Source organism: Pagrus pagrus (assembly GCF_965226575.1).
Source record: "Pagrus pagrus genome assembly, chromosome: 12".
NCBI classification, from domain to species: Eukaryota; Metazoa; Chordata; class Actinopteri; order Spariformes; family Sparidae; genus Pagrus; species Pagrus pagrus.
Genome location: NC_140196.1, coordinates 29,720,968 through 29,743,743, shown reverse-complemented (window position 1 = coordinate 29,743,743; position 22,776 = coordinate 29,720,968). Strand labels below are relative to the sequence as shown.

At 40.8% G+C, this 22,776-nt stretch overlaps 1 long non-coding RNA gene across 1 annotated transcript; it reads right to left on the bottom strand.

The window, feature by feature from the left end:
• Positions 1-1,798: 1,798 nt before the first annotated feature.
• LOC311266222 lies at positions 1,799-21,530 on the bottom strand. The gene is made up of 5 exons (XR_014623684.1): positions 21,244-21,530; positions 11,551-11,637; positions 10,337-10,729; positions 9,581-10,136; positions 1,799-4,067 (listed from the first exon to the last, which is right to left on the bottom strand). It is a non-coding gene; the product is annotated as an uncharacterized lncRNA (long non-coding RNA).
• Positions 21,531-22,776: the final 1,246 nt, after the last annotated feature.

The following is a 22,776-nucleotide window of genomic DNA, read 5'->3' as shown; positions in this document are numbered from 1 at the left end:
GTCAAATTGGCTTCCTCCCAAAACACCGCACTAACGACCATGTATATACCCTTCAGACTTTAATTAACAAACATGTACACCAAACAAAAAAATCGTAAGATATTCACTTGTTTCATTGATTTCAAGAAAGCTTTCGACTCTATTTGGCATGAAGGGCTCTATAACAGGCTTCTACACTGTGGTATAGGGGGCAACATGTACGATCTGGTTAAATCAATGTATTTGAAAAAATATGGGTGCTGTTAAAATTGGAGACAAACAAACAGAATTCTTCACCCAGAGAAGAGGTGTACGCCAGGGCTGCAATTTAAGTCCGACTTTATTTAACATGTATATAAATGAACATGCTGCTCCTGGCCTCTCCCTCCTAGATAGAGAGGTGAAGTCTCTGTTTTATGCTGTAGTCCTTGTTCTACTGTCTCCTACTGAACAAGGACTGCAGCAACAGCTGGACATAGCAGAAAAGTACTGTCAGAACTGGGCCCTGGCAGTAAATATAAAGAAAACTAATGTCATGATATTTAAAAAACGCCCCAGATGTCAGGAGAACAAACACCAATTTACCATAAATAATCATATCATTGAACATAGCATGAGTCATACCTACCTTGGTATAACCATCACAGCATCAGGGAGTTTCAACATGGCAGTGAATGCACTAAAAGAAAAAGGTCGAAGAGCCCTACATGCAATTAAGAGAACATTTTATAATTTCCAAATTCCAGTCAAAATCTGGTTTAAAATATTTGATAGTGTCATCCAGCCCATTGCGCTGTACGGTAGTGAAGTCTGGGGTCCACTCAGTCATCAGAGCTATACCCGTTGGGACAAACATCCAACAGAATCTTTACATGCAGAATTCTGCAAATACATTTTACACGGACACAGAAACACACCAACAGATGCATGTAGAGCAGAGTTAGGCAGATACCCACCGATAATTAACATTCAAAAGAGAACGCTCAACTTTTTTAACCACCTGAAATCCAGCCCCCGAGACACCCTCCACTCCAAAGCCCTCCAAACTCAAGAGCTGAGCCCAGAAAAGAGTCCCCTATGTCAGTTGGTACTGAGGCTTACTGCCCCCTCTCAGACACAGTCTGACCTGCCTCACAACAACACTGCTCTCCAAACACCAATCAGAGTAAAGCAAATTATAACACAATGTAAAGAAACCTATCTGGAACATTGAAAAAAAAGAAACTAAAAGCCAAAGTAGATCAGAATGTTATCTAGCCCTAAAAAGAGATGATGAATGAGCAGAATATCTCTCTACTGTCAGAGATAGAAAGCAGAGACAGATCCTCACCAAGTACAGGCTCAGTGACCACAAACTGACAATTCAAACAGGAAGTCACAAAAAATCATGGCAACCAAAACAAAACAGAACATGTGGTCACTGCTCGACAGGTGAGGTTGAGACAGAGATGCACTTTCTCCTACAATGTTAAACATTAAATGAAACGAGGAACATTTATTTTAACAAGTTCAACTCTGTAATCTCAGATTTCAAAGAGCTGAATGACCTCTCAAAATTAAACATATGCCTGGGAGAAGGAGACAGGGCATATCTTGCTGCCCAATATGTGTCAACATGCCACAACCTGAGGGACAGTGAGTGACCGACACACACACACACACACACACACACACACACACTGTATATATAATTAATGTAAATCAATCTTGGTGTTGTGTTTGTGTTGTGGTGTATTTGTTGTGTTATGTCAGTGTGTTTGGACAGATGCTTTGGCAACATTGTTGTTAAAACTTTCATGCCAATAAAGCCCCTCTGAATTTGAATTTGATCTCACAGGAGGATGAAAGGCTGTAAGGAGGAGGAGGGGGTGGAGAAGGTGGTAGTTGGTAGACAGCAGTAGGATTAATGGTGGTGTTATCAGGGGGTGCAGGGTAAATCCGAAGGGTAAATCTGTTAAAAAACAGATTTGTGACTGCCAGTCCGTGATCTCAAAACATCCCTGAAGTGTCTCATAAGCTTCCTCCGACCATCTCCTCACTGTCCTTGTGGTCACAGGCTGGCTCGTCACCAAAGGCACATAACAGGGGTTGAGGTGCACGTTGTGGTCTGATCTACCCTATCTATCTTCTGAGCTACTATTGGTCAGCGTGACTGTCCCCCCACTGACCAGGTCATCAAAACTCCAGCTCCGTCCTTTGTTCTCTCCTCGGACCTCTTCTTCCACTGATCCCAACGGATGACAACGTTTTGGACCTGAAACATGCATATCATTTATGAGTAAGATGATCATTTTTTAAAGGCCCACTGTAGCTTCCCAACCTGTGGATTTATTCAGTCTAATGCACGCACACTGCAGGCCATAATGATTTTTACAGATATTCAATATCCAATTTGAAATATGACACCAGCAAAATAACTATTTATGTGCTCAGTTCAGTTCCAAAAAGCTCACGAGATGTACCCCCACTGGTCTCTTTCTGTGCTTCTGTGCATGTTAAATGACAAGAATTTCAGAATAATGACAACTGTACAAGCGTATAAACTGAATGATAGCTGCTTTTCTGCTTAATACCACAGCAAACTAAATGTCTGTCAGTTGGTTTGATAAAAAAAAGTCATTTCAAAAACATGAGCTTGGGCTGTGGGAACTTGTGATGGCAAATGTTCACTGTTTTTGAACATTTAACCAAACAATACATTTGGAGAAAAACCTTTAAGTTGTCAAACAGACAGGTTTAGTTTAATCATTCTGATGAAAGATCTGTTATAAGTGTAAAAATCGTCTTTTTTTAGGCATGTATAGTGGTCACGTTTATGTTTGATGCAGTTCTTACTCTGAGAGAAAGTCATATCACTGTTTGATAAAGTAATGTTTGATGAAAATGCTGTTTTGAATGGCTAACCATGGTTATTTTGTTCAACCTCATATGGGAAACACATTTTGCTTAAGACCACTTCAATCATTCTGATGATTAAGAACGACCTGATCCAAGTGTAAACACCCAGAATATTGTTCAGTAAAAATGGTGAGTTCCTCATTCATATCCTTCATTGTTTTTTCCTTAGTTATGGTTGTGTTCATTTGTTACCTCCACATTAATGAAGTAAAGGCAAAGTTAAACATCTATGACAACACTCTTATATGTATTTCCCACAAATTCAAGTGACTAGTTCCAGTATAAGGTGCTGAAAAGAGTTAAAACTGTCACTGTTCAAATGCAGATACAAATACAGATCTTGATAAGCAACCACTAGAAGATGCAGTTGGGACTGCCTCTTGAGTCATGTTGCAAAATGTTCTTAATATCTATCACACAGTACTGTTGTTGTGCAGTCTTTGTGAGCACAGTGACAGATCAATCCTTTTTCCTTGGCAGTTCCGAATGTAATTTCTAGCCTTCATCATAGTGGTGTCATTATAGTTCACCCCTCATTTGACTTACAGATAACCATAAATATTATGTTTTTGAAAAAATGAACATCTTTGCTGAAATTATTCCTACAAAATAATAAAACACTTAACCTTAAGTAAATACTTGAAAGTATATGTTGTATTTTGTGAAACCTTTTCTAAAAAGTAATGGCAATATATACTACACAACACTGACTGATTAACTGCATATCAAGAAACCTAAAATAACCTGACATGTCCTGATGAAGGAATGTGTAATGAACAGAATTAAAAAAAATAAAAAGCCTAGTTGACTTGAGAAGAATCTTGTGATTTGTTTAGATGGATACATGTACTATTTTTCTATCTCAAATTACAGAGGATCCAATTGTATTCCTCAAATACAGATACAAATCTACTGCTTGATAAGCATCAGCTGGGAGGTGTGACTGTGCCTCCACCATCAGACTGTTGCAGATGTTGTAGATGTCTGTGTCACATGGCACTGTTGGTCCAAATGTGCAGTCACTCTGACACAGCTGTACATTGGCTCTTTCCACAGGTGAAATACAGTCGTCAGTTCTGTAGAGTTCTGGGAACATGTACACGACTCTGGGTCGACCACTGGGTACTCTTTCATTCTTCGATGGTCTGATGACGTGAATCCCACACGGAGGTTGTCCTGTCCAACTCGTCCTGGTCAAACAGAACAAAACAGACATTTTTAGAAGGATTTGGTATCCTCATGTGCGACATAGTTAAGTTAGAAGAGGGCTTGTATAAATTATGTTAAAATTTGATAGGCAGAAGGGCCGGCGAAGTTAACGGATGATTTGAACAAAACACAGTCTCACTGTATGATAAAACAATGAGCTGGACTGTGATGGCAAAATGCAAATGGTGGAATGTAACTGAGTATATTTACTCAAGTAGTGTACTTAAGTAAAAAGTCAAGGCTGTTGTACTTTTAAAAAAAATATATTTTTATTGATTTTCAACATCATGATAAAACAAGGCAAGAAGAGTGACAAGTCTGCTGCATAGCGCTACAATGTACATATCCAAGCATACCTCTCACCAATGCACACACACACTTCACAGCACACTCAGGTGCACACACGCATACACACGCCCAGAGACCACTCCCACTCAACATACATACAGGTACACTCACAGTTATAAAACAAAACAAAAAAAAACCAAAAAAAACAAGGCTGTTGTACTTAAGCATTTCCATTTTATGTTACCAACTTGACTCCACTACATCTCAGAGAGAAGTACTTTTTACTCCAAATATATTTGTCTGACAGCTTTAGTTACAAGTTACTTCTCAGTGTCCAGTGAAAACCATGTACTTATGATGCTTACGTTGAATGTTCATGATAAACTGAAGGACGTGTTACTTTAGGTGTTTAGAAAAATCTCCTCCTTCTGAATTTAAATAAACAGTTTAAAACCCCTCCTGAACAAGCTAGAAAATGCACTATCACAAAGCTAAAGACGGGCTGTTTTTCTGACAACATGGAATTTTTTTTTGTAGAGATACCTGTTTCTCAAAGGACTTTACTACAACCAATATGATGATCTCATAGAATCTGATGCTTTGCTGTAGATTAAACTAGCCAACAGTATATAAAGTAGTTAAAATGAGCTCAACCTTAAACACCTACAGCAGTAAATTGACCCATTAATGCAGCAGTAATATTAATCCAGAAACATTTGATAAATTAGTAAAATACTGACAAGAAACGTTTTTACTGCACTAAGAGTACTTTTACTTTAAGTAGTTCAAATTAGGCTATCTTTGATAATACTTAAATACTTGTACCGTAGAAAGGTTTTAATGCAGGACTTTTACTTGTAGTGGAGTATTAGTACTTTTACTGAATTGAACGATTTATGATTACTGCTTCCAGCACTGCCAAATGCGAATACCAGTGCCATGTGAAGTGCAATCTTTCTCACACACTTATCTAATGCATTCAAACTGACACTTCAGATGTTTTTCTGGCTCTTGTAGCACCACTGACAGCGTCATGGATTTACACAGCGGCAGCCTGAGGACTTTGCTGAAAACAATAGCTACATACAAATGAATTGGATACTTTTTATGGTATTTGAAATACAGCCCCGTGGTGTCTCATTTTGACACTGCCCACCAAGTGATTTGTGGCAAAACAGGTTTAACTATAAAAACACTACAATATGGCAGAAGCTTACCTGGTTGATAGGCATGAAACAGAACTGAACTAGGCTTCTGTCCAGACACGTACCGTTGAAAAAAACCACAGTCCTTCAGATCAACAAAGAGGGAGATGATTTTCAGTGAAAATCTGTAAATGCAGCCATTGATAGAGATGCCAAAGGGCTTCAATTTGTCATAGGAATCCATGTGCCAGATATAATTGGGCCCTTTAGCAAATTAGCTTCAGCAATGGAGACGTCTGGTTCCTCTGAGTTCGACACCCCTTGGGGTCTAGTTCTTTTAGAATTAAACAAATGTCTTCTTACCTCACATGTAAACCATTCTCCTTATATTTTGTGTACTTCCACCTACAGTATATCCGTGGAGGTGACTGGGTGTTTGTAACTGTTCAAAAATGAAAGCAATTACCTGTTAAAAACTGGTGTAGCCCTTGTGACAAAACAGACCACAAGACTTCCGAATTCGTTTTAAATGTCATTCGGTGACGATGATATTCAAGTGCTTAAAATATAGCTTGAAGCCTTTAAGTGGATGTTTATAGGTATGTCCCTCTTATCTAGTAAAACTAACTCAAAGACAAAGTTGCTTATCAAGAGCAGGCAAGGGAAATTTACTTGAATTAAGTCAACTGATTGGGCAATACTGTTGCATACTGTACAGCTACATGTTATTAATAATTATTAATACATTTTATAATTACTTTATATGTTATAGTCATACAGTTTGCTCTCATATTCATATAGTTTAACACACACTTGCATATATTTGCTCCCCTGAACATGCAGTCAGTGTGCATACATAAATATTGAGTAAGAAGAAAATGAGTGACTTATGTCTGAAGAATGAATGTAAGAGTGTATGAGAAGGTCGAGCAGGGTCATGTGACCACAGCTAGGGTTACTTGAACCTGACACGGTGTGAGTCGTTTTTGCTCTGGTTTCTGGGTTGAACAACGTGTTTCCTTGAAAAGGAGATACCATGAGAACTTGTTAACCTTCAGGGCTTTCTTCTCAGCTTTCTGCCAGAAACTTCTGTTGGGCCAGTCGCATAAAAATAGACTGGGAGTCCCCCACCCACACCACCTGGTGCTGGTGCTGATAGCAGCCCACTGAGTCAAGGAGGAGAGACAAAGGCCATTGATAGCCAGAAGGAGCACACAGCTCACATTAGACCAATACAATCTCCAATGATTGTTTTGGTTACATCAGCAAAAAGAAAAAAAAGTCTAGCCTTGTCACAGTGGTATGCTAATATTGAGGCTAGCAAAGTAATGATTTCACATTAAAGCCTATGAAGAAGGCACCGGCAAGTTACATGTCAAAAAATTCTATGAAGTGGGCTCAGAATAAAGAAGTGCTGTCAGGGAATATCTTTCTTAGCCAACAATCTGAATAATACAGCAGAAGAACAGATGCTGAAAGCAGGAGACAGGGAGTCAAGGGATCAGAGAGGGGAGAGTCTGAGTTGTTTTGAGACTTGGGACAAATGATCTAATTTCAAGCTTTAGTCTTTCATTTAAAAAGTTGGTTTATTTTGTGACTTGGGACAACAATGATGCATGGGATGGTTAACATTGCATTCAGTTTTAAAATGAGCAAACAATAATCTTAAAATAATTAATAGACCTAACGCCCTTCATTGATTATGACAATAACATCAGTTATAGAATGAATTGTCATGAAGTCTTGCACAGACACTAATGGCCCTCATCGGAGGTGGCTCAATGACTTCAATGATCCCCTGACTTTTTCTCAATTTACTTCAAACCTTTGAAGATATATCAGAGCCTACTTCTTTCTGGACTGTAACAAACTTTTTATAAAATTTCTTGTCAGTAAAATTATCTTGCATTTTGTCTAGCACCACCAGCAGCTAAAGTTCTCTTGATTTGGTTCAGATATTCATGGTCTGCAGAGGATGAATCTAAATGAGTTTTAACACCCTGAATGACTTTTCATCATTCAGCAGGTCAAAAACTCAGTTTGTCCAATACTTTGTTTTGTGATTAAATATACATAGAAAGCTAATGACATTCCCATCAGTGTTCATTGTACTGCGTGTTTAGTACTATAAGCAAATGTTGAAATGCTTGAAAATCAGCTCTGTCACAGTGAGCATGTAAGCCTCAAAGATCCACTAGCTTAACTTTACAACGGACATTGACAGAATATAACTTGACCAATAATAAAAACTGAGTGACTAAAAAAGTTATTCCTTTTTGTGTCTTTGTCACATGTGATGGGCAAAAGAAAGGTAGATGTCTGATGGCTGATATCATTGTCATAATCAGTGAAGTGTTAGGTCAGGTTAGTATTATTTTGAGACATTTGTTTTGTTCATTTTATAACAATGCAATGCTAACCTTCTGATGCACCATTATCACTATCACTATCACTATCACTTATCACTAGAATGTAACAAATAAATTAATTTTCAACAAGATATGTTCAGACATGGTGAACACACACCTTCTAGCTCCAGTGTTGGGGGTTCTGGTCAGGCCAGATCCTGGTTTTATGTCACATGTAAGATGTTTGTTCAGAGATTGTAAACTTGTAAAGAATGCAAACTTGTTTGCTAATATGACATGTATTTAATATATAGCCAATTTTATATCAAGTAATTTGATCTAAAAAACAGCACTCTCTACTTAGTATTTCAAACCTTTGAAAACAGAGCCTATTTTTGGACCGGAAACAGGTTATTTTAAGATTTCTAATCAAATAAAATGATCTTGCTGCGTGGACATAAATTGACTCGTATTATGTCATTTCCGCTGTAATTCAGTGTTTATTTCTTGTATTTGTAAATTTTTTTGCAGTGTGCATGGGAGAGACAACAAGGGTGGTCCAATGGAAAAACTAAGGACACTTGATGGAAGATGACACTGTTGTGTAAGTCAGTCAACCAGAGAGGAGAGGAGTTTGAGTAAAGAGAAATAGCAGCAGCACACACTGCATGCATCCAGAAAGTGGCAAAGAGAGACAACTAGAACTAGCTGAGGAGGATCATACAGACAATGACCGAGGTCTCCTGTACCAATCAAGTGCCCTGAAAAAACAAACTGCAAAAAACAGTTTGCCGTTTGTTGCCTAGCAACCTGAATCCATTACTTGTTTGTGTGTGTGGGTGTGCGTGTGAGGGATGAGTATGCTTATTCTACCTCGTTTTAGCTGCCAGCTGTGATCTTTTTCCCCTTTTATGCTGGCCACACACTAGAGGATAATTGAACAGATTTTGGGCCTGATTGTCCTCCTGACAATTGCAGAGTTGCTCCAGATAAAGGGCTGGTCGAAACAGATTATCTGCCCCAATGAACGTGTGATGTGAGGGGTTTACAGATACAATGTTAATGTTAATGACTGGATCGGAGTCTCCCAAATTTTAAATCCTAAACACATGGTCTCAAGCATGTTTGATATCTATGCAACACCAGTGCTTAATTTGTAAATCTCCTTGAGTGTCCCTTCTGCCAACTCGTCTCCCCTCTTTTTGTGGATGGTAACAACTGGGGGAAATGGAAGGGTTGAAAGGATCTATAAACAGCTACAAAAAGCAGCAGGCTAAGAAATCAAACTAGGTGACTTGTTCTGTCTGTCTATCTGTCCATCTGATCGATCACCTCTGATCCATTTCAGTACTGTCGACATACACACACACATCTTAAATTAACCATAATCATTTCATCACTTCATAGCACACAAAATATTTAGGCACTTAAACGCATGAACCACATGCCAGCTTAGCTTGTGGTTCATGCACACTCACAGCCTTAATTACGCTTCAGGCGATCTCTTTTTAAAATCCGATTTAAAATACTTTGAAAATAGGCAAAAATAAGCGAGTAGGTGAATAAAAGCCTGGGTAGATGGAACTGCCACCTCGCCCTCTAACTTGGGAAACAGAGGTGGTTTGTGTCCGCAGGTGCACTGAAAGGGGGTGAGACCAGAGGCAAAGCAAGGCAATGTGTTATGGGCATATTCTATCCAAATTTAGTTCTTACTCCAGGAAGATGGGCAGGAGGAGACGAGACAGCGTAGGCCCTTTCCCAACTCCTGGTAAGTTGCTTCGTCTATCCATTTGACTGGAGGTGGTAACTAGAGGTGAGACTGAAGGTGGCTCCAATGAGAGAGTCCAGAACTTGGAGATGAACTGCGGGCCCCAGTCAGACACTACATCACTGGAGAAACCATGAATACAAAAAAACATGTTGCAACATGCGTTTCTGGAAGGTAACTTGGCCTGAGGAGTCCTCACAAACTTAGACACAGGACAAGTTAAGGCATGGAGGGGGGCAGCATTGGTACTGAAACTTCTGATAAAAATTTGGAAACCCAGTGAAACGTTATAGCTCTTTCCTGGAGGTAGGAGTGGGCCAACCTGCAACCACACAAGCCTTGGAGGGATCCATTTGGATGTGGTCTTGAGTGCTGACAAAGCCCAAGAAGGAGAGTGTGAAACTCACACTTTTAGTAATATTTGCAGCACCTGGCGGACATGTTAGATGTGGGTAGTCGGGTCAGGGTTAACATGTCTCTGAGTACATCATTCACCAGAGCCTGGAAGACAGCAGGAGTGTTGGTGAGACCAGCGCATCGCTAAATATACATAATGGCCACTAGGGGTGTTAAAGGCAGTCTTATATCCATACCCCTCCCTTATCCTTACTAGGTGGTAAGCATTTCTGAGGTTGAGCTTGATGAAAATCTTAGCACCTTGTAGTAGTTTAAAAGCGGATGAAATGAGAGGGAGGGGGTACCTGTTCTTGATAGTTATGTCATTGAGGCCTCGGTAGTCGCAGAGATGTAGAGACTTCTTATCCACGAAGAAGAAGCCTGCGCCAGCTGGAGAGGAGGAGGGTTGAATGATCCCAGCCTGGAGTGAAGAAGAAATGTGCTGATCCGTGCTCTCCCGCTCTGGCAGGGGTAGGGAAGTAGAGCTGGCCCTTAGGCGGGAAGGTGACACAGTCGTAGTCTCTGTGTGGAGGAAGCGAGGTGGCTCTGGCCTTGTTGAATACCTCTTTCAGATAGTAATATGGTGGGACCTTAGAGAGGTCCGGGTAACCTGACTCAGAGACAGGAATTGCAGGTGAATGACTCTCAGTGTTGACAGGAAGCCCAGAGCCGGCAGAGCTGACTTGTACAGCGGCGATCTGGGTGGACAGGCGGTAAAACAATCCTTTATGCATCCCTCTCCCCACTCCCACTCCCCACAAGGACTGGATAGACAACATTAAATATTACACAAAATGTATTTCATAGTGATAAAGAAGGTGCTGGATCATATCAAATAGGTGCCCGTCCCAATCTGGGAGAGCCTGTTCTGGCAAGATCCAGCACAAATTAACTGCTCATACCTAAATAACTAATGAGGCACATTTCCAGTGACTCACAAAACAACGTAAATTACCATTCCCTGAACAACATGACCGTTGCACTGCAGCAACAGGCATACAGGACCTTTGTTGTACCATCACAACTTGGTTAGGTTTAGGCATTAGACTAACTTGGTTAGGTTTAGGAAAAGATCGCTGTTTGGGTTAAAGTAACTATGTTACTTGTGTAACTTCAGTTATGAATATACGCATGCTACGTTTGTAACGTTAAAGTAAAATTATGTAGGTAACAACTTAATAACGGAAGTAATTAAAGTTAAGTCACAAAAGCGAAACTTTTGTTTTCACAACAATTTCAATACTCAGTATCGATACACCTGGACTAGCTGCACGTTCTCGCTCTCTCTTCTCTCTGACAATGAGTTGACATACCGTTGCAGTGCCCAGATAGACTAGCCTCCACCACTCTTCAATGATTAGAACTTTATGCTCTATATGTTATGTGATTTTTTCTTTGTGGTATTATATTGAGTATCAATATTTTTCAAAATATTGCATTGCAGTTAGAAATTCCAGCATCATGACAACACTAGTGCTTGTTTTGTCTGAAGTAATTTCAGTGTGTGTGTGTCAGTCACCTGACTCAGGAGGTAGCACAGTCGTCCTCTAATCAGAAGGTCGTTGGTTCGATTCAGTTACCCAAGCTCAACACTCTGATAGAAATCCTGTGAGAATGAGGAGCCATTGAACTAAGCATCAGCTGGAAAGACAAACCCGGAGGGCTGTTTGCTTGTTGATTTGCAAGACTTTTACTAGCACCACAGGGCTGATCTTGGAGGAATAAGAGAGAGGCCAAAAGGAAGCAGGCAACATTAAGATTAAAAGGCAGAGAGCAGATGTTACAAAGTAAAGAGAAAGAGAAGGAGTTGTACTATTAACAGTTTTTGTTGAAAAGGAACTCCTTTTCATCATTTCACTATCTTTTCACTTCATTCATGCGTCACACTTATTAGTGAAAAAAAACAAGTGTGGGGAAACAAGATGGGAGTTCCATACTAATGCAGCAGAAGACTTAAATGAGGAGTAGGTCTACATACACAGTCCAATATAATTAAATATGATCTGATGATCTATTGATACAAACAAAGAGAATGTTTGTGCTGTTCCTAGTATCAAGGTTCAAGGTGATTTGTCCTTCTACAACACAGGGCTGCATTACAAAATGAAAGTTTGTAAACTTCTTCATGCTACACAAATAACATTTACAGTATATACAATTATTTACATGTATATACATGTATGTATATATATATTTTTTTTATTAGTTGGGGTGTATATAAAACGCAGCAACAAGATGGTGATGATAATAGGGCTGGGCGGTATATCGGTATTACGAGTTATACCGATATATTTTAGAAAGAGATATGTAGTTGAGAAAATACTGCCATACCGATATTTAATGTTTTGATGTTGGCTTACGACTGCTATTTTGTAATGCCGTTTGCTCCTCTCTGTGCCAGCACAAAACTCTGCTGCTCAACTCCGCCCCTTGCATGTGTACGTACGTACAATGACGCGTCACAACAAGCTTGTAAAAGATGACATGGAGGACACGGTGCCGGTGGATAGTGAGCAGGTAGTGGCTAAGAAAAAAAATAATGGCTCTGTCATTTGGAGGTATTTCGGCTTTCGGATAGCAGATGTCGAGCAACTTGACGTGTTTTGCAAAACATGCCGAAAACAGATTGCGTCAAAAGGTGGAAGTACCTCCAATCTCTTCCACCATCTACAGCAGAACCACCAACTGCTGTATGAAGAGAGTATTAAACTACGTGGTGCTGCTGTGGCCTCCAAGGTCTCGCAGCCTGTGTCTATTTCAAAACAAAGCTCGTTGCAAGCATCATTTAGTAGTGTTGTGCCTTACGACCGAAAGAGTAAGAAGTGGCGCGACATAACTAAGGTGGTGGCAAACCACATCGCCAAAGATATGGTCCCTATATCGGTGGTCGAACAAAAGGGATTCATAAATATGCTTAAAGCAATCGACCCGCGGTACCAATTGCCCAGCCGTCATCACTTTTCCAGGGAAATTCTGCCTGAAATGTACACGACGGTCAGACAGAGTTTAGCAGAAAGGCTTGCTAACGTGACGCATTTCGGGCTAACAACCGACATGTGGACAAGCTGCACATGCGAGCCGTACATGTGCTTAACCGTGCACTTTACTGAAGATTGGGAGATGAAAACAGCATGCCTCCAAACGAGCTATTTTCCTGACAACCACACTGGTGAACACATTGCAGAAGCTCTACAAAATGCCCTTGTTAGCTGGGGGCTTGACGAAAAGGGACTCGTAGCTGTAACTACAGGCAACGGGAGTAACATCATCATAGCGGTGGAGCTAAGAAAGTGGCTCAGGATGCAGTGCTGTGGTCACCGACTTCATTTGGCTATTGGTAAGTGACTACACTGTTAAAGAAATAATTTACAAACCATTGTTTGCAAGTTACACTCACAGAAATACCTATGGCTGCAGATGTTTCGTTGTGCCCCCAAGAATCACAGCTGGAATTGAGTTTGTGCTCTTGATGGCTGCTTTCACAGAATCTGTTATATGGGCCCTCATGCTGTCCAAAACGAGCAATGCTTTTTTTTGGCGAAAGAATCCTCCAGGTCGCATCCCGTAGCACTCATTCAGCCACTCCTTCATTACGCTTTCCATCATCCACCCTTTCTTGTTGACTTTAACGGAGATGCCGTTCGGGATCTTTTCTTTTGGCATAGACATCCGCTTAAAAATCACCATTGGCGGAAGCTTTAATCCGGATGCTGTGCAGCCCAGAACACAAGTGAAATTCGTTCTCTCATGGCCACTGGTTCTCAATGTCATGGATGATTCACCTTTCTTGTTAAGAAAGGTTAGAGGCAGGTCAAACGTCAAAGGCACTTCATCCATATTTATGATCTCGTCCGGTCCAATGGAATATTCGTCTATCTTTCTTTGTGTGAATTCGCGGAAGTTTGTTATTTTTTCCTCGTAGTTGGGGGGGAGTTGCTGACACACAGTCGTCCGCGCCCTGATGGACAGTCCTTTTCTTTTCATAAATCTGAAACCCCAGGATGGTCCACCTGTAAAATTTTCAATCTCCATTTCGGTGCCGACTGTTTTGGCTTTCAGTCGGATCTGCACGGTGGAAACACCTTGGCCGTGTGCTCTCTGTGTGTTCAGCCAATCTTCAAGTAAGTCTTCAAGTTCGGGCCATCTGCTTTTATTATCTCTGAAAGCTTTTTTTTGTCTTTTTGCATTGAGCCAGTTCTTCACGCTGGCGTCTCCAACGTCTCACCATTGATTCATTGACGCCAAGGGTACCTGCAGCAGCTCTATTTCCTTCTTTGACAGCCAGATCGACTGCCTTTAACATAAAAGCTGCATCATATGCAGTTCTTCGTTTGTTTTCCATAATGAGGGTTTGTGCATGAAAACTTCCTTTGCATTAACTGTCTCGCTCTTGTAATGTCTGTCTTGCTCTCTTTCTGTCTCTCGTACTGCATTTGGCGCGCAAACTGCCTGTCTCATTCTTTTCCGGCCTCCAGCATTTCCCCCTAGTGGCCGTTAGCTGTAAAAATCCATAGATTAGCCGCACCGTTGTATAGGCCGCAGGGTTCAAAGCATGGGAAAAAAGTAGCGGCTTATAGTCCGGAAATTACGGTATATAGAAGGAACAAACAAAAAAAATACTTTAAAGGCCCTGGCCTTCTTGCATGTGGGGAGGTATGGGCTGTCTTGTGTGAAAGATTATCTTTGGGTCTCTCGACTTTTTGATATGCTGGATGGAGACTTGGTTCTAGTGTTTGGATTAGATTGCTGAGAACAAGCCATACATGTCTCTATTTGTGACCTTGTTTTCTTGGGACTGTTGTAAAGCTAACTCTAAGCCACTTCTGTTGTGTGTGGTGTCTGTGACAGTGTACCGGTACTTTTAATGAATGACATTCAAAAATTAGACAAGAAGGCTTGTCCAGAAGGTGATTCATTATTGTAGTTCTTCTTTGCAAGCCTCTAGGAACAGTGCTGCGCTTGGAAGCCAAGTTAACATGGTCAGGGTTTCCCCCAGTGTATTATAAGCCTGGCGGGCCGCCAGGTCTTACTTGCCCCCCCGCCAGGCTAAGCATCGTTTATTTATTTTTTTTAAATCAGTTTTTGCGCTCCATCAACACGTGATCAGGTGTCTTTTCATCACCTGACAACGTCACAACTTCGTCGCGCATAACGGGACATGTCACGGACATCATGCTCATCGGACCGCTGCTTCACCAGCTGACCGAGAGGAACGCACCAAGTCGACGTCGACCTCGTAGCCGTTACCATGAGCCGAGCCGCGGCTCTAGAGGCTCAGCCAGCTGCTGCAGCGGCTAGTAGCTGTTAGCTGTTAGCACGTCGTCCCCTGCAGCGTCAGAGCTCCGGACTTATGTGAGCCGAGGTGCTTTCACCAGATGTGAAAATGACCCAGCGTTTCATTTTTCAGCTCGTACAGTTCGCGTTTACACACGTTTGTTTTCTCTGGTCCAAACAGTAGATTACAGAGTATCTTTGGTAGATCCGTGATTGTCACGTTTCCATGACGACTGACCGGAAAAAGACGCGTGGTCATGTTTACGTGACTCCAGATTGTAAAAATCTCTGAGGAAAAAAATCAAAATCTCTGGAGACACCAGGCAGTTGTTTTTTAGTTTTTAGTGCAGACAGTTGATATTATTTATCTAAATAGTATTTTTATTATTTATTTATTTTTGTGGTTGGTTGAACAGCATTTCAAGAGTGCAATCTGTAAGACCTGGTGTTACATAAATGTCTTATAATAACACATGATAATGATAATATTTTTAAATTTCCAGTCAACTTTTAACATTGATCTTAAGCCTTATGGAATCACTCCTTCTAAGTTCTACTACTCCATTAATGAATCTGTTACCTATAGGGCCCTGCCATCAGTCAATGGTCAGGGTCAGGCCCCTGACACAAAAGAACACGCTTGGGCACCGGTGGGGCGCTGGTGGGCCACCCTACCACCGGGCTTAACAAGTTTTCTGGGGGAAACCCTGATGGTAATCAGCAGAGGTGTCAAATGTATTCACATTCATTACTCAGGTAGAAGTATAGATACTAGGGTATAAAAATACTTCTGTAGAAGTTGAAGTATCAACTCAAGCTTTTTACTCAAGTAAAAGTGTAAAAGTACTGGTTTCAAAACTACTTAAAGTATAAAAGTAAAAGTAATGTAAGGGGAAAAAATGCCATTAAGGACAAAAGCTTAGGCCGCGCCACAGGGGCCTATAGTGCACTACCCCACCTCCCAAAAAAACATTTTTCTAAAGGCCATAATGACTTTAATGTTATATTTAAATGTTAATGTTGAAAAATTTGGGATGCACTAGGCTACCTGTTTCAGCCTCATATATGCCCATTGAAAATGAATGCATGAACACATTAAAGAACCATATATGTGTACTACTGAGCATTAACATGTGTGACATTTTGCTCAAGTTCTCTCGAGTCTCTGCCACGGACATCTTTGCACTAGACTACATACATAAAGTCTGCTATGTCCCTGCTGGAGTGTGATGTGATTTGTGTCATGTGCAGGGGCGATGGATTGCGTACAAACCAATAGGGTGTTGGACAGGGTTGGAATTTCATCATTTTAGGGGCAAGGCCATTTGCCCTTCACTTTTTCTTTTTTTTAGGTGCACCAAGGCCACATGACAGGGCACAAAAGTCATTGAGTAAAATTCGATGGTTTTACTTTTCAGATTGATACCATAACATCCTAATTTATAATAAGACATGGATTATGTATTAAAACATTTTTTAATACCAATATCAAGTTAATGTTACTTTAGAAAACAGTTTTACATCCAAAAAAGAGTGTAAAAGAGTGTAATTCACACAGAAAGCCGGCGCCGCGGCTCCAAAAGAGGCATGACGGTACATGTCATGATGATGACGTGTGTCTTTTTCAAAGTGTTTCCCCCAGTGTCCTCCTGTTAATCTAAACATGTACCTGCTGACTGTTTATGATCATATGATGCTGTTATAATGTGTTGTGATTGGGATCCTGACGCACCAAACATCCTGGAAAATGACAAAGTTACATTTTCCTCTTAATTACATAATCACCATCAGTAAACGGGACGCTGTCTGACTCTTTCACTCGCGGGGAGGGAGGCTGTTTACGGGGGAAAGTTCACTGAAGTCTTGGTTGGGGGGGGCTGACCATCACAGTGATTTTTTTCACCGCGACAAACAGATGGTGAGTTTTTTGCCGGGGACAGGCGCTGTTTTTCAGGCAGAAATGTGACGAAGAGTCGGTAGGACCGACAGGCTGACAGACACTTCTCCACGAATAACTGCGGTATTTTTTTCCTCATATAAGTTGCCAAAGACACGACCAGTTACTACGTTACTGTTGTATGGTCATGTAATGTTGCTTTGTGGGCAGGCCGGTTCTAGGCATGGGCACGGGGGGGCAATGCCCCCCCAAATGCTTCGACTGCCCCACCACCAAAACGATCCTGCTTCATTCCGAAATCCAAAAAAAAAAAGTATATTCAAATATATTATATTGTAGTTTATTCCCATGAATGCTGCTCAGAGTAATCACAGTCCAAGGCTCTCCTGCCAACAGGAGAGAGGTCTCTCTCTCTCTCTCTTGCGCCGTGCATACAGTCAGTAGCAGCTTCTCTCGGTTAGCATCACATTAGATACCACGGGCACTCCAGATAGTTTTAGCCACAGGCTTGTTAGTTGTTAGCATGCCTGCTAGCAACTGCTGGTAGTAGCATAGTCCCATCAGCAGTTGCTGCAGAGTTTGTCTCTGTCCCGCTCCGCTGCATGGGAAGCCTCACAAGGGCAGGCTATGTACCGGTTGTGAAGCGGATTTCAACTTTCAACCCTTGCTGGCCCGCTGTTAGTCCTGTTGGCGCGCGAGCCTCCCCCACCCCGCCGACAGGATTAAACAACGCACGTTAGTGATTTAAAATTTTAAATTTACAATGCCAATAACATTGTAGCTTCACATTTAAATAGAAAATATTGTAGTGACTGGAGGAGTACCAGTTACGGACAGTGAGGGCTAGGTGGCGCAATGACTCATGGGACACTCATGAGGCTGTTATTGTTCAGATATGTGTCGTTTTATTACTTTCTGTACATGTTCTGAGTGTTGTGGTTGTGTCCTGTTATGTTCTAAGGATGTGTGTGTTAAATCAACATAAATATAAGTTTTACATTGTCCCACCATGGCCGAATATGATATAGCGGGTAATGAGGTTCATCAAATGTTTGTGTCTAAGGGGTGTGTCTAATGTTTATAAATCTGCATTGAGCCGAAGGGCCTGTCTAGTGGCCTGGCCACAGACCTTGTTTTATTCATCAATCTAAAGAAAAAAATTTCAATAGAGCTTTATCGATGAAATCATGGCTAACCGGCGATGCTTACGTTTGGGTTGGTATCACAGGCTGGTAGGCATACTAAAAAACGTCATCCCTATGGCATTCAACACAGTAGCATTTGGTGCTCATCAACATTTCTTACTGCCCCCCCCAATCAAGGCAGTCTAGAACTGGGCCTGTTTTTGGGATATTTATCTATATTTTGTTGAGTGAAGGATCTGTACAGTTTATCAAACAGTGAACACCAGACCGACACACTCTCGCTCCGTGCCGCCGACTTATCCGTTCACACTGGTTCGGTTCACCAATACTGTGCCTCTCCAGAGGTGCATCAGAGGCGCAGCGAAATTTCACAAGTAACGAGGCTATTTTTAAAATGTAAGGAGTAGAAAGTACAGATAATTGTGTGAAAATGTAAGGAGTAGAAGTAAAAAGTCGGCTGAAAAATAATTACTCCAGCAAAGTATAGATACCCAAAATTTCTACTTAAGTAAGGTAACGAAGTATTTGTACTTCGTTACTTGACACCTCTGGTACTCAGACATTGTATTTACAACTTCCCAGTGCCACAGAAGCCCAAAAACATTTAGCACATAATAATGAAAGAAGGAACAGCTGTAAAACAGTCAGTGGATTAATATTTTTGAGAGTCGCAACTCCTGACAAAAGATCCAAAAGGGCTCTATACTAACTTTCTATTCACCACTGTCCCAAAACCATCCTGAAAAACCATTTTAACTATGATTTGAAATGGATTTCATCTATAGTTGTTATTTAAAATTCATTAGCATTCAAAGTACTTGTACCTCCAATCTGTACATCTTTGGAGTTCTTCAGTTCGTGGTGATTTCTCTTGACTGTGACCCGTAACAAGCATAAGAAGTTATAGTGAATTAAACGTGTTTGTAACTGAATTAGTGGAGCCACTTTGTTAGAAGTGATTCTTAGATAGTAATGTGGGGATCTGGATAAGTGGTCCAGTAGGCAAAGGTAGAGCTGGTCGGAAAAACAGCATTAGTCTGTCCATTTGTCACGACCACCTCCACTCGCCAACATGTAAAGGGAAGTATTTAGTATGGTTTTTCCATTTCAAGCACTCTGCTAAGGAAAGACATCATGGAAAGTACATGATCTTCTAATTGAATATTGATTATCGATTAATTGAGTATTAGGACTAAAAAAGAGAAATTAGTTTGTTTTTTTCCGGCAATCTATTGCTACACTTAAGTCTTGTGGGTGCAGTAATGCACCTAGACAGATGAATGACATGGTGAAGGAAAATATAGGAGATCCAAATTGGAATTATAAATAAATAAAGAGGGAGCCAGAGCATGGGGAGAATGTAAGCCATTGTGAAACAGGGGTCATCCACCAGCTGCTTCTTTGCCGTGATGTTCACTGAATCTGGGTCGAGGCCTGTAGATAAGCAGAATGATTGTGCTGCTGCTCACAAACTGTACACATTCAGGGACAGACACCCAACCTGTTACAAGAGCATCCACACACACACACACACACACATACACACACACACACACACACACACACACTATACGAGACAAAATAAGAAAAGAAAGGACAAAGAAAATAGGAAAACACTTGCGCTAGACGAAAGCAAGAAAAAGAAAAAAATAGTCAGGAGAATGTTGAAGGAATTAAAGAAGATAGGATAAACAAAGAAATGAGAGAGAACAAAGAAAAGGATTGTCAGGTAGGGCAAACACAGTGCATACCCTTTTATAATTATGGGAGAAGTGCGCCTGACTCATTTGTTGGCTGTTTGTAAGGATGCATCAAATCCTCTTTAAGATCCAGTGGCTTTTGTCTCATATCAAGCAGCCCATTCAGTCTCATCAGTACTATGGCAAACACTACAGGTTCATTATTCTCAAAATGCTCCCTTAATCGAACTGAGGCATAATATAATACAACAAATCAGTCAACCTACTGTGTGAAGTGCGTTCTTTCATTTTCTGGAGGCATTTTTTTCATCATAAGTCATGCGATGTAGGTATGTGGGGTTTTAGTGTGTTTCGCCATGCAAAAAGAAATTCACACTGTAAGATTTGTACTCACAGACAGGTCAGATAAATATCTCTCTAGTGTCTGAGAAGCATTGGCAAATCTCTCAAATCACATCTTCAAAAATTTACACGCAGCAATTGTCGCTCATGGGAACAAGTGTTGATTTATTTGGGGCTTTTGACAGCGATCTCCAAAATCTGCCAGCAAGTGGAAACCAGGGCTTGAATTGTGTAGTGGAAACTTACTATGATGATTTTATGAGTTTTATTGCATCCCTTTCTCAGGTTGTTTTACTGTGTAGTCAGTGTGACAGTCTTAGTAGTGTTCACTGTATGAAAGTACAGAACAGGGCATTTGATTATGGTTCCATGTTAAATAATTAACACAAGTAAAAATAGTAGTACAACCCTGATCTTTTAAATACCGAAACATACATTTAAAGCAGGGGTGGGGAACCTTTTTCCTATCGAGGGCCATTTCAATTTTCATACCATCCCTCAGGGGCCATGATTTTATTTTTTTTTAAGGTAAGCAGCACACAACATATTTTTATGGCCTTTTTAACTTAATTGCAATAACATAAATATCATGACCATTAATTAATGTTTTAGCCAATTTGATCCATCTCAGTGTATTTTGTTTTAATCCAATTAATTTTTTAATAATCTGTTCCTGTTGGTTTTATACTCGCTGATGTTTAGTAGTTTAAGCAGTAGATAACTTTATAATGTACCTCAAATCATGAAATAAAAAAAAATCAGCCCTCTAAAATGTCATATATCAGCTTTAAATCACTCGAAAATGACAGATCTGAGTTGTCTCATATAAGGCTATCACTAAATTAGCTACTGACCATGAAGCTAGCCTGCGTCACGTTGTCCTGGTCCGCTCGCGGTTCGGATCAAGCTGCTTGCTGGCCGCTCAAACTCCGTCGGAGAGCGACAACTTTATCCACCGCTCTTGTCCTTTCAGGTCATCCAGTTTAGCATGTTTCGCGCTGTAATGACGCTCAAGGTTTGCCTTTTTCATCACGGCCAGCGCGTCCCCACACACCAGGCACACGGGCTAGCCTCTCACCTCCACAAAGAAGAATTCATAAGTCCATTTGTCCTGGAAAGAGCGACACCCCGCATCAACTTCTCTTTTTTTTAGTAGCCATGTTCCGTCTCCACACGTTGTTGTCACCTGTCAATCACTGAGGACACGACGCGATGACACAAGATGACAGTTACGCTGATGTTGTGTTCAATGACCTTGATCATGGCCCGGAAAGACAGACACCAGCCCCGGGGTCATTTAATTGCACATTTGAAATAATTTTTACTGAATTAATTGTTTGTGGGTACACTTATGGATTGCCTCGCGGGCCGGACCAAACAGTCTCGCGGGCCGTAGACGGCCCGGAGGCCGGAGGTTCCCCACCCCTGATTTAAAGGAAAAAACACTTTTTTGAAACATGTTGCAAGCTTAAAATTCAGAATGAGTGTATATTCATGAAAACACAAATTTATTAGTTTGAACATTAAATATCGTATCATTGAACTGTATTCAATTGAATATAGGTTGAAACGATTTGCAAAAAAGTGTTTCTCACAGCATCAACACTTTTGGAACTGGGGTTGTATTTCTGAAAAGTTACACAAAAATTGCTCTTGTTAATATTATATGATAGGGTTCACTTGGGTTCACACCCCATACAGTCCACTGTCTGTTCCATTGATCAGCTATTGTTATGTCACTGCTAAAGCCAGAGGTGGATATGAAATATTGATTACATCTAAAAACAAATCAAAAGATAAGCTGGTAGAGTTATGCTCTCTCCAAAACTGGATGCTGTAATACAACGTGCACTAATTTGACTTGTGGCCTGTGGTGGTGCTTTTTTATAAGGTAAAAACCCACCATTAATCCTGAAAACAGTTGATTTCTGCAAGGCATTTAGGAAAACACTTAATGCATAGTTCACTGTGGAGACATGAGACCCCAGGTATCTCTAAATGATGTGACACCAGAGCTTGTTGCAATACTTACGCCTGTGAAACAATCCTTTGCTTTTACTTAATGTGCTGCCATGCATTCATTTGACTTATTCCTTATAGACATGCGGGTTAAACTGAGGCATGAACATAAGAGGAATCCAATTCACTCTATCAACCAGGCCTCTGCTTACTGGAATGAGCTGCATTAGTTGTCTGGCATCATTGGCTTATTGAACAAGAGTCTATGGCCAGCAGGTACTATTAAAAGTCTTTGGATGTTGCCTGAGGCATCGGGTGAAAGGTCTTTCTGTTGGGGGTCACTCTCAGACATACACAAACTGACATTTCCTTCAAGAAAAGGTTTGCAATTATGTGGTTTCCGGTGGAGCAGAGGCATAGCTCGAGGC